This window comes from Xyrauchen texanus, chromosome 21, assembly GCF_025860055.1.
Source record: "Xyrauchen texanus isolate HMW12.3.18 chromosome 21, RBS_HiC_50CHRs, whole genome shotgun sequence".
Classification (NCBI taxonomy): Eukaryota; Metazoa; Chordata; class Actinopteri; order Cypriniformes; family Catostomidae; genus Xyrauchen; species Xyrauchen texanus.
This window is the reverse complement of record NC_068296.1, coordinates 20,606,193-20,618,903: the sequence shown is the minus strand read 5'-3', so window position 1 is coordinate 20,618,903 and position 12,711 is coordinate 20,606,193.

The following is a 12,711-nucleotide window of genomic DNA, read 5'->3' as shown; positions in this document are numbered from 1 at the left end:
TTCTTTATCTAAAAATTGCTATGACCCATATGACAAGGCTTGGCTGGTCATATTTTAAAACGAGCTGTTTTTTCTACATCGGTGTTAGGCTACTGCTTGTGGCTCAAACGGACCACAACAAAGAGGGGGAGACCACACCAGCATAAAATTTAGATGACTTTTATTGCTTACAAAACTTAGATAATTAAATATGTACAAAATATAGGTTAGCTGAATGGGTCACCGCGCAGCAGGCACTGGTGTACCTGGAAGAGGGGAGAGAGGCAGATAGTTTGTGGCACAGCCTTTTGATGGCGGTGTGGTAGCATGCAGCGGCTACTCTGGATGCGAAACGGTGCTATTTTTGTGTAAAAAGCCCGACTTACACGGCACATGGACATCGGAGCAGCCGGTGTTCGTGTATACCATCGCCAAACACTCTGAAGTTATAAGCCTCATGCAAAAATCAAGCTGCATGATGAACTAGCAGACGCTTCGCACACTCGGCTTGCTATGGAGACCAGACCTCAGCCTGATGCTGGTGGCCGTGGAAGGAGAGGACGCCGTAAACAACGTGAAAGAAAGCGGAAGCGTGGCAAGATGACGGGGATCCATGCTAGGCTAAAAACAAACCCTAGCCGGCCACTCTCCCATCTATCCTGCTCTCAAATGTTTGCTCCCTGGACAATAAACTGGACTATATCCGACTTCAGCAGGCTACGCAGGGTGAGTTTAGAGACTGCTGCGTCTTTGTTTTCACGGAGACGTGGCTCAGCGACAGAGTTCCGGACGCCACCATTCAGCTAGACGAGCTCGCCTCGTTTTGTGCCGACAGAAATACAGCTCTCTGCGGTAAGACTCGCGGCGGTGGCTTGTGTGTTTACATCAACACTGAATGGTGCAAGAACTCTGTACTAGTCTCTAGTTACTGTTCATCGCTGTTGGAGCTTGTGACTGTTAGATGCAGACCTTTTTATTTACCACGGGAATTCACCACTGTTTGCATAACCGTAGTTTACATTCCCCCCAGCGCTAACGTTAACAGGGAACAGCGAGGACAGCATCAGAGAGGCTAAGCGTGCACACGCCCAGAGTATCCACAGCCACTTTCAAGACAGCGGTGGCACGTGGCACTTGCGGCAGGGCATCCAGGCCATCACCAACTACAGGACAACATCCGTTACCTGTGACAAAGATGCCTCCCTTCCAGATGCTCTGAACGACTTCTACGCTCAGTTTGAAGCACAGAACGACGCGGTGGCGAGGAAGACCACCCCTCCTCCCAACGACCAGGTGCTCTGTCTCAGCATGAGTGATGTGAGGAAAACTCTATGCAGAGTCAACCCACGGAAGGCCGCTGGACTCAGAGGATGTGCAGACCAGCTGGCAGATGTTCTTACCTACATTTTCAACATCTCTCCGAGCAGATCCGTCGTTCCAACGTGGTTCAAGGCTACCACCATCGTCCCCGTGCCAAAGAAGTCTTCAGTGTCCTGCCTCAATGACTACCGTCCCGTCGCACTCACACCCATCATCATGAAGTGCTTCGAGAGGCTCGTCATGAGGCACATTAAGACCCAGCTGTCCCCCTCACTAGACCCACTGCCGTTTGCGTATTGTCCAAACCGCTCAACGGACGACGCCATCACCACCACCCTCCATCTGGCCCTCACCCACCTAGATACAAAGGACTCATACGTACGAATGCTGTTCATAGACTTCAGTTCAGCATTCAACACAATCATTCCCCAGCACCTGATTGGAAAGCTGGACCTGTTGGGCCTGGACACCTCCCTCTGCAACTGGATCCTGGACTTCCTGACTGGGAGACCTCAGTCAGTTCGGATCGGGAACAGCATCTCCACCACCACCACACTGAGCACTGGTCAGTAGTGCAAAAATATTACAGTTACTAAAAACGCCAAATGTAAACATAACATACTATGAGATAGTAACTGCTATGTGCATAGAACACTGAGGTAGCAGACAGTTAAAAAGTGACAGTTAATAAAGTGTAACTCAGGACACGTGTGTATGTGTGTCATACCAGTCTCTGAGTATTGAGGAGTCTGATGGTTTGGGGGAAGAAGCTGCTACACAGTCTGGTTGTGAAGGACCAAAGACCGAGTCAGCAGAGTGAACAGCAGCACAGTCGTGAGTAAGCAGAGTGAACAGGAGCACAGTCGTGAGTCAGCAGGGTGAACAGCAGCACAGTCGTGAGTCAGCAGAGTGAACAGCAGCACAGTCGTGAGTCAGCAGGGTGAACAGCAGCACAGTCGTGAGTCAGCAGAGTGAACAGCAGCACAGTCGTGAGTCAGCAGGGTGAACAGCAGCACAGCCGTGAGTCAGCAGGGTGAACAGCAGCACAGTCGTGAGTCAGCAGGAGGAACGTTGTCTCATTTCGCTGTGTAGTATACTAACTGTATATGATTGAAACGACAATAAAAACACTTGACTTGACGACCAAGGGAACGTTACAATCAGTAATAAAAAGAAGAAGCTTAAATCTATGATTGACAGGCTCCGGAGCACAGGAGGATCGTAGGCTTCCCAACTTTTTGCCCTTTTAAGGAACAGGCTTCATAGGAGGAGACAGAGCAGTCATGTTAACTTCACAGGCTACACAGGATCATTACTTTGAATGGGGCTGAATGGGACCCGCTGATCTCTATGAATTAGATCTGTGTTCTGAGCCGTGACTGTTGGAGCAGTGGGGAAACAGACAAACCAGGCCAGTGGGACCTATGTGCCCTGTAACACCACCAGGACAAAATGCACGAACCAAAATGAGGGGAGAGCTTGCGACAATTGTCCTGAAAAACACCGCACAGCTCTCATAGAGTGGTGTAGCCAGAAATTAAACTAATGAATATATAGTAATATTACTAATAAAATACAGGTGAAACTCGAAAAATTAGAATATCGTGCAAAAGTTCATTAATTTCAGTAATTCAACTTAAAAGGTGAAACTAATATATTATAGACTCATTACAAGCAAAGTAAGATATTTCAAGCCTTTATTTGATATAATTTTTATGATTATGTCTTACAGCTTATGAAAACCCCAAATTCAGAATCTCAGAAAATTAGAATTTTACATGAAATCAATAAAAAAAAGGATTTTAAATACAGAAATATCGGCCCTCAGAAAAGTATAATCATTCATATGTACTCAGTACTTGGTTTGGGCCCCTTTTGCATTAATTACTGCCTCAATGTGGCGTGGCATGGATGCTATCAGCCTGTGGCACTGCTGAGGTGTTATGGAAGACCAAGATGCTTCAATAGCGGCCTTCAGCTCTTCTGCATTGTTTGGTCTCATGTCTCTCATCTTTCTCTTGGCAATGCCCCATAGATTCTCTATGGGGTTCAGGTCAGGCGAGTTTGCTGGCCAATCAACCACAGTAATACCATGGTCATTGAACCAGGTTTTGGTACTTTTGGCAGTGTGGGCAGGTGCCAAGTCCTGCTGGAAAATGAAGTCAGCATCTCCATAAAGCTTGTCTTCTGAAGGAAGCATGAAGTGCTCTAAAATGTCCCAGTAGACGGCTGCGTTGACTCTGGACTTAATAAAGCACAGTGGACCAACACCAGCCGATGACATGGCTCCCCAAACCAACACAGACTGTGGAAAATTCACACTGGACTTCAAGAATCTAGGATTGTGTGCCTCTCCATTCTTCCTGCAGATTCTGTGACCTTGGTTTCCAAGTGGATTTTGGACCACTGAGCAACAGACCAGTTCTTTTTTTCATTAGCCCAGGTAGATGAACTTTTGACATCTAGCCACACAGCCACCATTGTGTCCTTGAGCAAGACACTTAACTCCAGGTTGTTCCGGGGGGATTGTCCCTGTAATAAGTGACTGTAAGTCGCTTTGGATAAAAGCATCTGCCAAATGCATAAATGTAAATGTAAATGTACAGGACCTGTCTGTGTGTGGTGGCTCTTGATGCAGTAACTCCAGCCTCAGTCCACTCCTTGTGAAACTCCCCCACACATTTGAATGGTCTTTTCCTGACAATCCTCTCCAGGCTACGGTCATCCCTGCTGCTTGTGCATCTTTTTCTTCCACACGTTTCCCTTCCACTTAACTTTCTATTAATGTGCTTTGATACAGCACTTTGAGAACATCCAACTTCTTTTGCAATTACCTTTTGAGGCTTTCCCTCCTTGTGGAGGGTGTCAATGATGGTTTTCTGCACAACTGTCAGATCAGCAGTCTTCCCCATGATTGTGAATTCAACTGAACCAGACTGAGAGACCATTTAAAGGCTCAGGAACCCTTTGCAGGTGTTTTGGATTAATTAGCTGATTAGAGTGTGACACTTTGAGCTACAATACTGAACCTTTTCACAATATTCTAATTTTCTGAGATTCTGAATTTGGGGTTTTCATACGCTGTAAGCCATAATCATAAAAATTATATCAAAAAAGGCTTGAAATATATTACTTTGCTTGTAATGAGTCTATATAATATATTAGTTTCACCTTTTAAGGTGAATTACTGAAATAAATGAACTTTTGCACGATATTCTAATTTTTCGAGTTTCATCTGTATATATATATTGTAATAAAACTAATATAACAGTCAGAGGGACTGACAATGCATCTGAAAAGGCAGAAAACTGATGCTACTGATAAAAATGATGTGAAATATGTGCCAACTGAACATCAACCTTAATTATGCAAACCACAGGTACTCTAAATCACAGGAGATTGCAGTTGTTTGGATGTTCTTTAGAGGTAGCTGATGCCCTCGCCTTATTTGGGTCCACATCTCACCTCATGGCAAACTAAGGAAACTCCATTCAAACAATCCCAAATTCTCTGTTTGTGATCACTTTTCATTTGTACAGATATCAAGCCATAGCAAAATTGGCGAAAAAAGAAACATTGTAAGCAGCTCCCCAGAGCTTTTCTTCCAATTCACACTGGGTGTGATTTGCAATTGCAGGATTATCTTCCGTCTTTCCCAATACAATTTTAAACTATGGATGGACTGACATCTTGCCACTCCAGACTTTTAAGTGGGAAGTGCGAAGTGTGGAGAAACACTCATGGCCAATGATGGTGTATGAACAAGAGCTTATTTCCTCCAACCAGACTCTGCAGTCGGGACGGGGCGAGGGAGAGGGGTTGTGGAGGAGTGGGGGTGAACATGTGCGTTTGTTTTGTTCGCATTTACAATCAAGCGAGTGACGATCTGCGGCACAGTGGATCTGTAGCTCTTTCTCTCTCGAGACATGAACATTGTTTAGCTCACGATGGGGTTAATAAAGTTTTGAGTTTGACCTGTAAGAGCCTATAATGGTAGAACACAAGGCAGCATGATGTAAACGATGAAATTAATGTCAGCGGTGTTCCCATCAGAGCAGCCATATCCTCTTGCGACGCCCTCACTGAGGGTTTTGATGAGAAAACTTTTGACATGGCCACAGAGTGTTTCTCCTCCTATCTCAATCATCCCTAAAACTGGGGACATCCCAGGCAAATGCAACACATCACAGAAACACGCGTGCAAAACCCTATTGCTCAAAATTGCAAATAGAAAGTTTCAAAAGATAAGTTATTTTGAATTTCCTACCTTTTATGCTTTTTGAATTACAGATATGAATATCAATATAAACAAATTTGTGAATTTTTATTTTGTGTATTTAACTGAAAAACATTTGTTTAAAAAACAATAATTGACTGAATAGTTCAAATCAAATTTGGGAGCTGAAGCACTCCAGGAGGTAGGAAAGTTTCAACTCTGGCAGTGGTGGAGGGGGAGGGGCGGCTGAGGCCTGTGTGGGGGATGGGCAGATCTCGAACTTCAATATCAGCTTTTTCATACCAAACTAGGGGACAGACATAAAATATCAATAATGTATAAGAAATATTTAATAAATATGATTTGAACAAGCATGTTTCACAGTAACAGTAATAACAGTTGTATATGTAGTAGTGGTATCAAATCAAAAAGTTTTTTTTTTAATCTGAATTGTTTAAGTGTTTGTTGACCTCTGTGAAACTCTGATGTTGTTTTAGGTTAAATAATAAAAAAAAACAGGACCATGAACGGGTTATACTTCGATATTTACTTTTACGGGTTACTTCGATGACACTTGTACTTTGAATATGCTTAGGATATGATTGAATATGATTTAGGTGTAGTCAACACAAATTCATCTCCAGTACTGGCAGCTGTATGTTTATACTCTGAACATAGTGTGATATTACAGAAACTCTGAGCTGCCAGTTTGAGGTTTGAGTCACACTGGCATTTGATGATGATGCTGCTGAGAGAATGTAAACTGTGGAGTTACAAGGCCTGTCTGGGGGATGGGCAGCTTCTCACACTTTCTTTAATATCAGTTCTTCTGATCAGATTAGGGGACATAAAATATCAACAGTACATAATCAATATTTCTATCTCTCTCTCTCTCTATATATATATAAACAAATAAATCAGAAAGTTAAATGTGGAATGCTGATGCTATATTAGGTGAAAAGACATGCAGTTTTAGTTTGAACTTCCAGAGCCAGAGCTGCTCCTGTGCTCTCCCCCTCCCACTGATGGCTTGTTAAACAATTATCCAATCAGAGGCCAGAAGCCACATGAAGCGATTTTCTACCTCCAGATGTCTGCCTGGAGTGGAGGGGGAGGGGCGGCTGAGGCCTGTGTGGGGGATGGGCAGATTCTCAAACTTTCTTTAATATCAGTTTGTATGACCAGATTAGGGGACAGACATAAAATATCAATAATACATAATCAATATTTCATAAATATGATCTGAAAAAGCACGTTTAAGGAATTATATTTTTTATTTAATTCAAGTAAATTTTCTGGTTCATCATATATATCAATATCTATATCTCTATATCTATATATATCTATATATATATATATATATATATATATATATATCAGAAAGTGAAATATGTAATTTTGATGCTGTATCAGGAGAAATGTAAAAAGACTATGAGCTGCTTATTTTCGCGGTCTCATAGCTTATTAACCAATTAAGAGTTCAGATACCTGCACGCGCCATTCTGACCCTCAGACTGCGACATCCAGAACAGAACAGATCTGAAAGAAGACGTGGACAGATTTAAAAGAAGACTTGCAACTTTAAGGAATCACCACCGAAAGTGTGAAGAGAAATTTGAAAATACTAGGGTAAGTATTTTTTTTTTCTTCTTTGCGTATACTATGATTTAAATGTTGCTTTGCGTATAATATGATTTAAAGGTTGCTTTGTACAGTTTAATGAAACCGTGACTGGGCCCTGTTTAGCACTGGTTTAGTCCACGTTTAGTCCTAGTTTAGTCTATGTTTACACCTTGTTTTGTACTGGTTTAGTCCAGTTTTACACCTGGTTTAGTCTTCTTTTAGATAGACCTCCGTGAACTTGGCCCCTCATCATGCTCAAATTCATATACAAATATGTCAATCGCCTGATCTACATCTGTGCTGTTTTGTGATGTAAATATTTTCATAAATTTGTGCTGGTTCGGCTTTTAAACTATTATAAACTGAAGAGCCTGGATGCGTCCACGCTTTTCCTCCTGAGGCGCTGTCGTGTCTGTGGCGCACGGCAACACACACTGCATGCAAACAAATCAGCAAAATCTCAAACAAGAAAACCGCACAAACAACATATTTTTGACATAATACTTTTTTTTTTAATTTAAATGTAAATTTTCATTTAAAGGGGTCCAGCTTAACTCAGCTGTGGTACAGAGACATGCGCGCTACAGATCGGGAAACAGAGGTGCCATCTAAGCGCGTGCATGTTTAATTAGGGTGTCCCCAGAGAACTGTATTTCAGTCATTCCGCGGCTTTTTCTAGAAAAAATGACACGTTTCTCTTTATGTATATCTGGGCTGTAGTTATACTAATCTGCAGCAGTCATAGAGGTTGGGAGGGCACACGGATTCACGGTTAGGTCCAAGGTTCGGGTCCGGACGGGTTGGCGCATGGTATCCGGACCGAGGTCTGCCATAGTGACTTCTGGGCTGTATGTATTTTGATATTTAGGAGCCAAAACATATATGTAGAGAAAACTATTTTAAAAAGATTCAATCAATTGCATTATTTTCAAAACACCATATAACTGTGAATTAACCTGTATGTTCCGGAACTTTGATTGACACATATATAAAATAATTATATAATATTACACTACAGGCCAAAATTTGAACACAATACTATTTGTAATGTTTTTGAAAGAAGTTTCTTCTGCTCATCAAGCCTGCATTTATTTGATCAAAAATACAGAAAAATAAAATTACACATTTAAAATGATTGTTTTTTAATTTATTATACTTTAATACTGTAACATATATTAATTTATCCTGAAAATTCAGCTTTGTGTGTGTATATATATATATATATATATATATATGTATGTTTTTAAGTTGGACCTAGGTGTAATTTAATTAATTTAATGTAACCCCTGCTCTAATGTATCTGTGTCTAATTGATCATTTTCCATTTTTTCCACTCTTTTACCCTGCTGTGAAGGCAAAAAAAAGACCACAGCAAAGAGAGTTGTGGTGATGAACCTGGGAGCCCCCCATCAACACCATCACCATCCAGAGAAGATGAGTTGCTCACAGAGGAGCTTCTGTCATCCAGTGGGTCTAATGCAGATCCACTGGATGAGGACTACAAACCATCTCCATCACCATCAACCAGTGAAGATGAGTTGCTTGCACTAGTCTCAGTCATCCTGCCACAATACTCCAGAGAAGCACCACAGTCATGCATCATTCAGTGAAACTGACACCAGAGAAGCTGAGAATCAGAAGGCCAGAGGTAAAGCAGTTCAAAAATGTACAAATTCAAAAGGAAAAGGGAAGTTTAAAGATGGCAAAAAGATTACTGTAAAAAGAAGCATAAAAAAGGATGGTGCCAGAGTCTGGGACAAAATCCATTACTGTGTATTCTGTGAAAAGGCTCAATTGAAGATAGCTAGACATCTAGAAAGAAAACATAGTACGGAACGGGATGTCGCCTATGCTTTTAGTTTTCCAGTTTGCTCAAAACAAAGGAAGATTCTGATAGAAGGCCTTCGTAATAAGGGTGACTGGCAACACAATCACAAGGTCTTCGAGGAAGGAAATGGTGAGATTGTAGTATGGAAACGGCCCTCTGTGAAGGCAGACGTAGAGAGCTACCTTCCATGTCAACACTGTTATGCAATGTTCAAGAGGACTGAACTCTGGAGACATGAGAAGTCATGTAGAGAACGGAAAGAGGAAAGACAGAAAGGCAAGAGAGTACAAAAATCTTCCTCACATCTACTTCCACTCAAATCAGGCCAAGGAGTACAAAAGATCATCCACTCTATGCTACAAGATCATGTAACCTCTCACATCAGAAGTGATGAGATGATTTGTGCGTACGGAGATGCATTATTTGCAAAAAAGGGCCGTGAAGAATCTCAGCAAAGATACATTGCACAAAAGCTGAGAGAACTAGGACGGTTTATGTTGGCTGCCAAGGAGATTGATAAACGAGCCAAAACTCTTAAAGACATTTGTGATCCAGCAAATTTTAAACTGGCAATTGAAGCAGCCAGACATCTGTCAAACTATGATGTAAAAAAGAATGAATATGGAAAGCCATCTACAGCTGTTAAAATTGGGTTTTCACTCAAAGGGGCAACTGAAGCCTGGATCGGTCACTGCTTGATGGACTGTGATGTCAAAACTGAGAATAAGGCAAAAAAGTTCAAGGAGTTGCTAGAGAACTCATGGTCCATTCATGTGTCGACTAATGCTCATAGCTCATTGGAGCAACGGCGGTGGGGCAAAGACGACGCTGTACCTCTGACAGAGGATGTTATCACTCTCCAGAACTACCTGAGGAAAGTTGAGGATGAGGCAAAGGCAGAGTTAACAGAGGGCGTGAGTACCACAGCATACAGGAAGTTAAGTGAGAGCCTTCTTGCACAAATAATTGTGTTCAATAAGAAGCGTGAAGGAGAAGCTTCACGTTTAACCCTTGAGACATATCTAAAAGCAGACACTGGCCCTGTTAATAAGGACATTTATGAAACTCTATCGCCTGTGGAAAAACAAATGAGCCACAGACTGACATGTTTGGTGACGCGTGGAAAGAGAGGCAGAAAGGTGCCCATCCTTCTTCTTGAGCGCACAAAAGCTTCGCTTGACTTCCTGATTAAAAAACGGAGGGAAGTTGGCATACTTGCAGAGAACCCCTTTCTGTTCGCCAGGCTTAACACAACAACCAATCTCCGCGGGTGTGACTGTCTCAGAAGATATGCAGAAAAGAGCAAGGCCAAAAACCCTGAACTGCTGAGATCAACAAAGTTCAGGAAACACGTTGCTACCTTATGTCAGCTTCTCGACCTCAGCAATCAGGAACTTGAGCAAGTTGCTCGTTTTATGGGACACGATATCCGAGTCCACTGTGAGTTTTATCGACAGACAGATAAAACATTCCAATTGGCCAAGATTGGCAAACTTCTGTTTGCGATGGAGCATGGAGCTGAGTCACTGAAAGGGAAGAGTCTGCAAACACTGGACTCCGTTCTCAGTGGTAATTAAGTGATTATTATACAAGTTCTCCCTCTTCCAATTACACTGTCTTCTATTGGTCTTTCTTTCTGTCTGTCTTCTCTCCTTCTGACTTTCGGTCTACTGTGTGAGCATCTTTATTTATCTGCATATTTTTGACTTTCTTCATACTTCAGATTCTCTTTCAGAGACTCTTAACTTGCTGGTCCGACGTGCCGCACTCGACCCACGGTGTGTTTCAGAGGTTTATGTTTTTGAAAGATAAAACTCCAAAACAAAAAAGTAAACATAATACATATATTTGGAAAGCTGAGATACTCGTGATTCGAACGATGTAAACCTTTTTAAGATACAATCAACACAGCGGGTACAATCTGTCTCTTTGTCAGACCACCAACAGCCAAATAAACAAATCCAAAATGGAAGAAACTCAACCATGTAGCGTCGTCTTAGTCGACTATTCCATTATATTCCAACAAAAATGGTTTGGTTACACTGTAAAGGGTCCATACAATCCAGTTCAATGAAGTATTTAGTCCATAACACATTTATATATCAATAAAAATCCACGGAATATAGTAGTAGCATTTCGGGTAAGCCGACAGCACTATCACAACTTCGACGCATTCTATGAACTAGTTTCATTTGAAAAGTAAACATTGAAGAAAATGTGATCTCAAAATGGCCTTTGATCCCTGAACTTTTGATAGACAGGTCATTTGAGCCAATCGGTCCATGACATAGGTGTCACTTGGTTTCAATAGCCAACGAGCGCAATGATGAAGAATGGTACCTCCCTCTCTTTGAGTGACAGTAAATCGACCCAATTGCAATATTGAATGGAAATGACAGTCTTTTCTGATAGCCAATGAATTTCTGTAAAGATTGATATGCAGATTTAGTGGATCGATTCCTCAGGTCATGCGTGAAGTTCGTGCGCAAAGTTCCACAGTCGACGTTCATGCGCCCGTGCGTAAACACGGCATTGTTGGAGTTGACGAGTGAAAGTAGCGAACAGGTGAAAAATGGCAAAGAGGACAAGCAAAACTTCCGAAGAAGTGATCGAACAGTGTACTCGCCGTGACAGTGACAAGTCGGAGGATGACATTTCTGATGAGGAGAGCGATGTTTCATCCATTGACTCGGTGGCAGAGGATATCTTTTTGGATGGTGGCGACGTCACTCTCGACAAGTAAGTTTCATTATATTATACAACATATTTGACTGTATATACTGAGGTATGTGTTTGTTTTGAGGTGTATTTGTCAGCTTATGTCGCGTGTTTGGTGTTTTATGTCGAGTGTGTGTGTGTGTTTTTTCAGTGTAACGTTACCTGCGCTTGTGCAGGATTGTTTGTTTATGTGGGCTCAAGCACGTGTGTTGTGTTTGTGTGTGTGTGTGTGTTTGTGTGCTCATGAACTGTATAACCTGATTGTTTGTGTGCATGTTGTTCTGTTTATATGCTTGTGAATACAGAAACAATGTGTATATGCTTGTGAATACAGAAACAATGTGTGTGTGTGTTTGTTTGTGTGCTCATGAACCGTATAACCTGATTGTTTGTGTGCATGTTGTTCTGTTTATATGCTTGTGAATACAGAAACAGTGTGTGTGTGTGTTTGTTTGTGTGCTCATGAACCGTATAACCTGATTGTTTGTGTGCATGTTGTTCTGTTTATATGCTTGTGAATACAGAAACAATGTAAATGTTTTGTAAATTACTTATTTCTTTGTTGTTGTTGTTTTATATCACAGACCATCATCTGAAAATGAATCTGATGAAGTCTGGGAGCCTGTCACAAAAAAACAGCGTACTGAGGGACAGAACGACAGCACCTCATCAGGAGAGGAGCCCTATCCTTCATCTTCCCAGAGAGGTTCTGTGAGCAAAACAGCAAGAGGACGGGGGAGGGGCAGAGGCAGAGGCAAAGGCAGAGCACGGGGGAGGGGGAGAGGGAGAACTGGCAGCAGCAGCCAGGTGGAAATTTCTTCTAGCACTTCTGAAGCTGGATGGAATGATGTGGACATTCCAGACGTGACACCACCACAGCCTACCTTCAGACCCACCAATACACCAGGACCCCAGCTCATTCGTACAGCAACTTATACAGTTCTCCAGCTTTTCCAACTTTTTTTTTCAAACACCCTGTTACAGTCAATAATAAAAAACACTAATGACTTTGGATCAATTCACTACT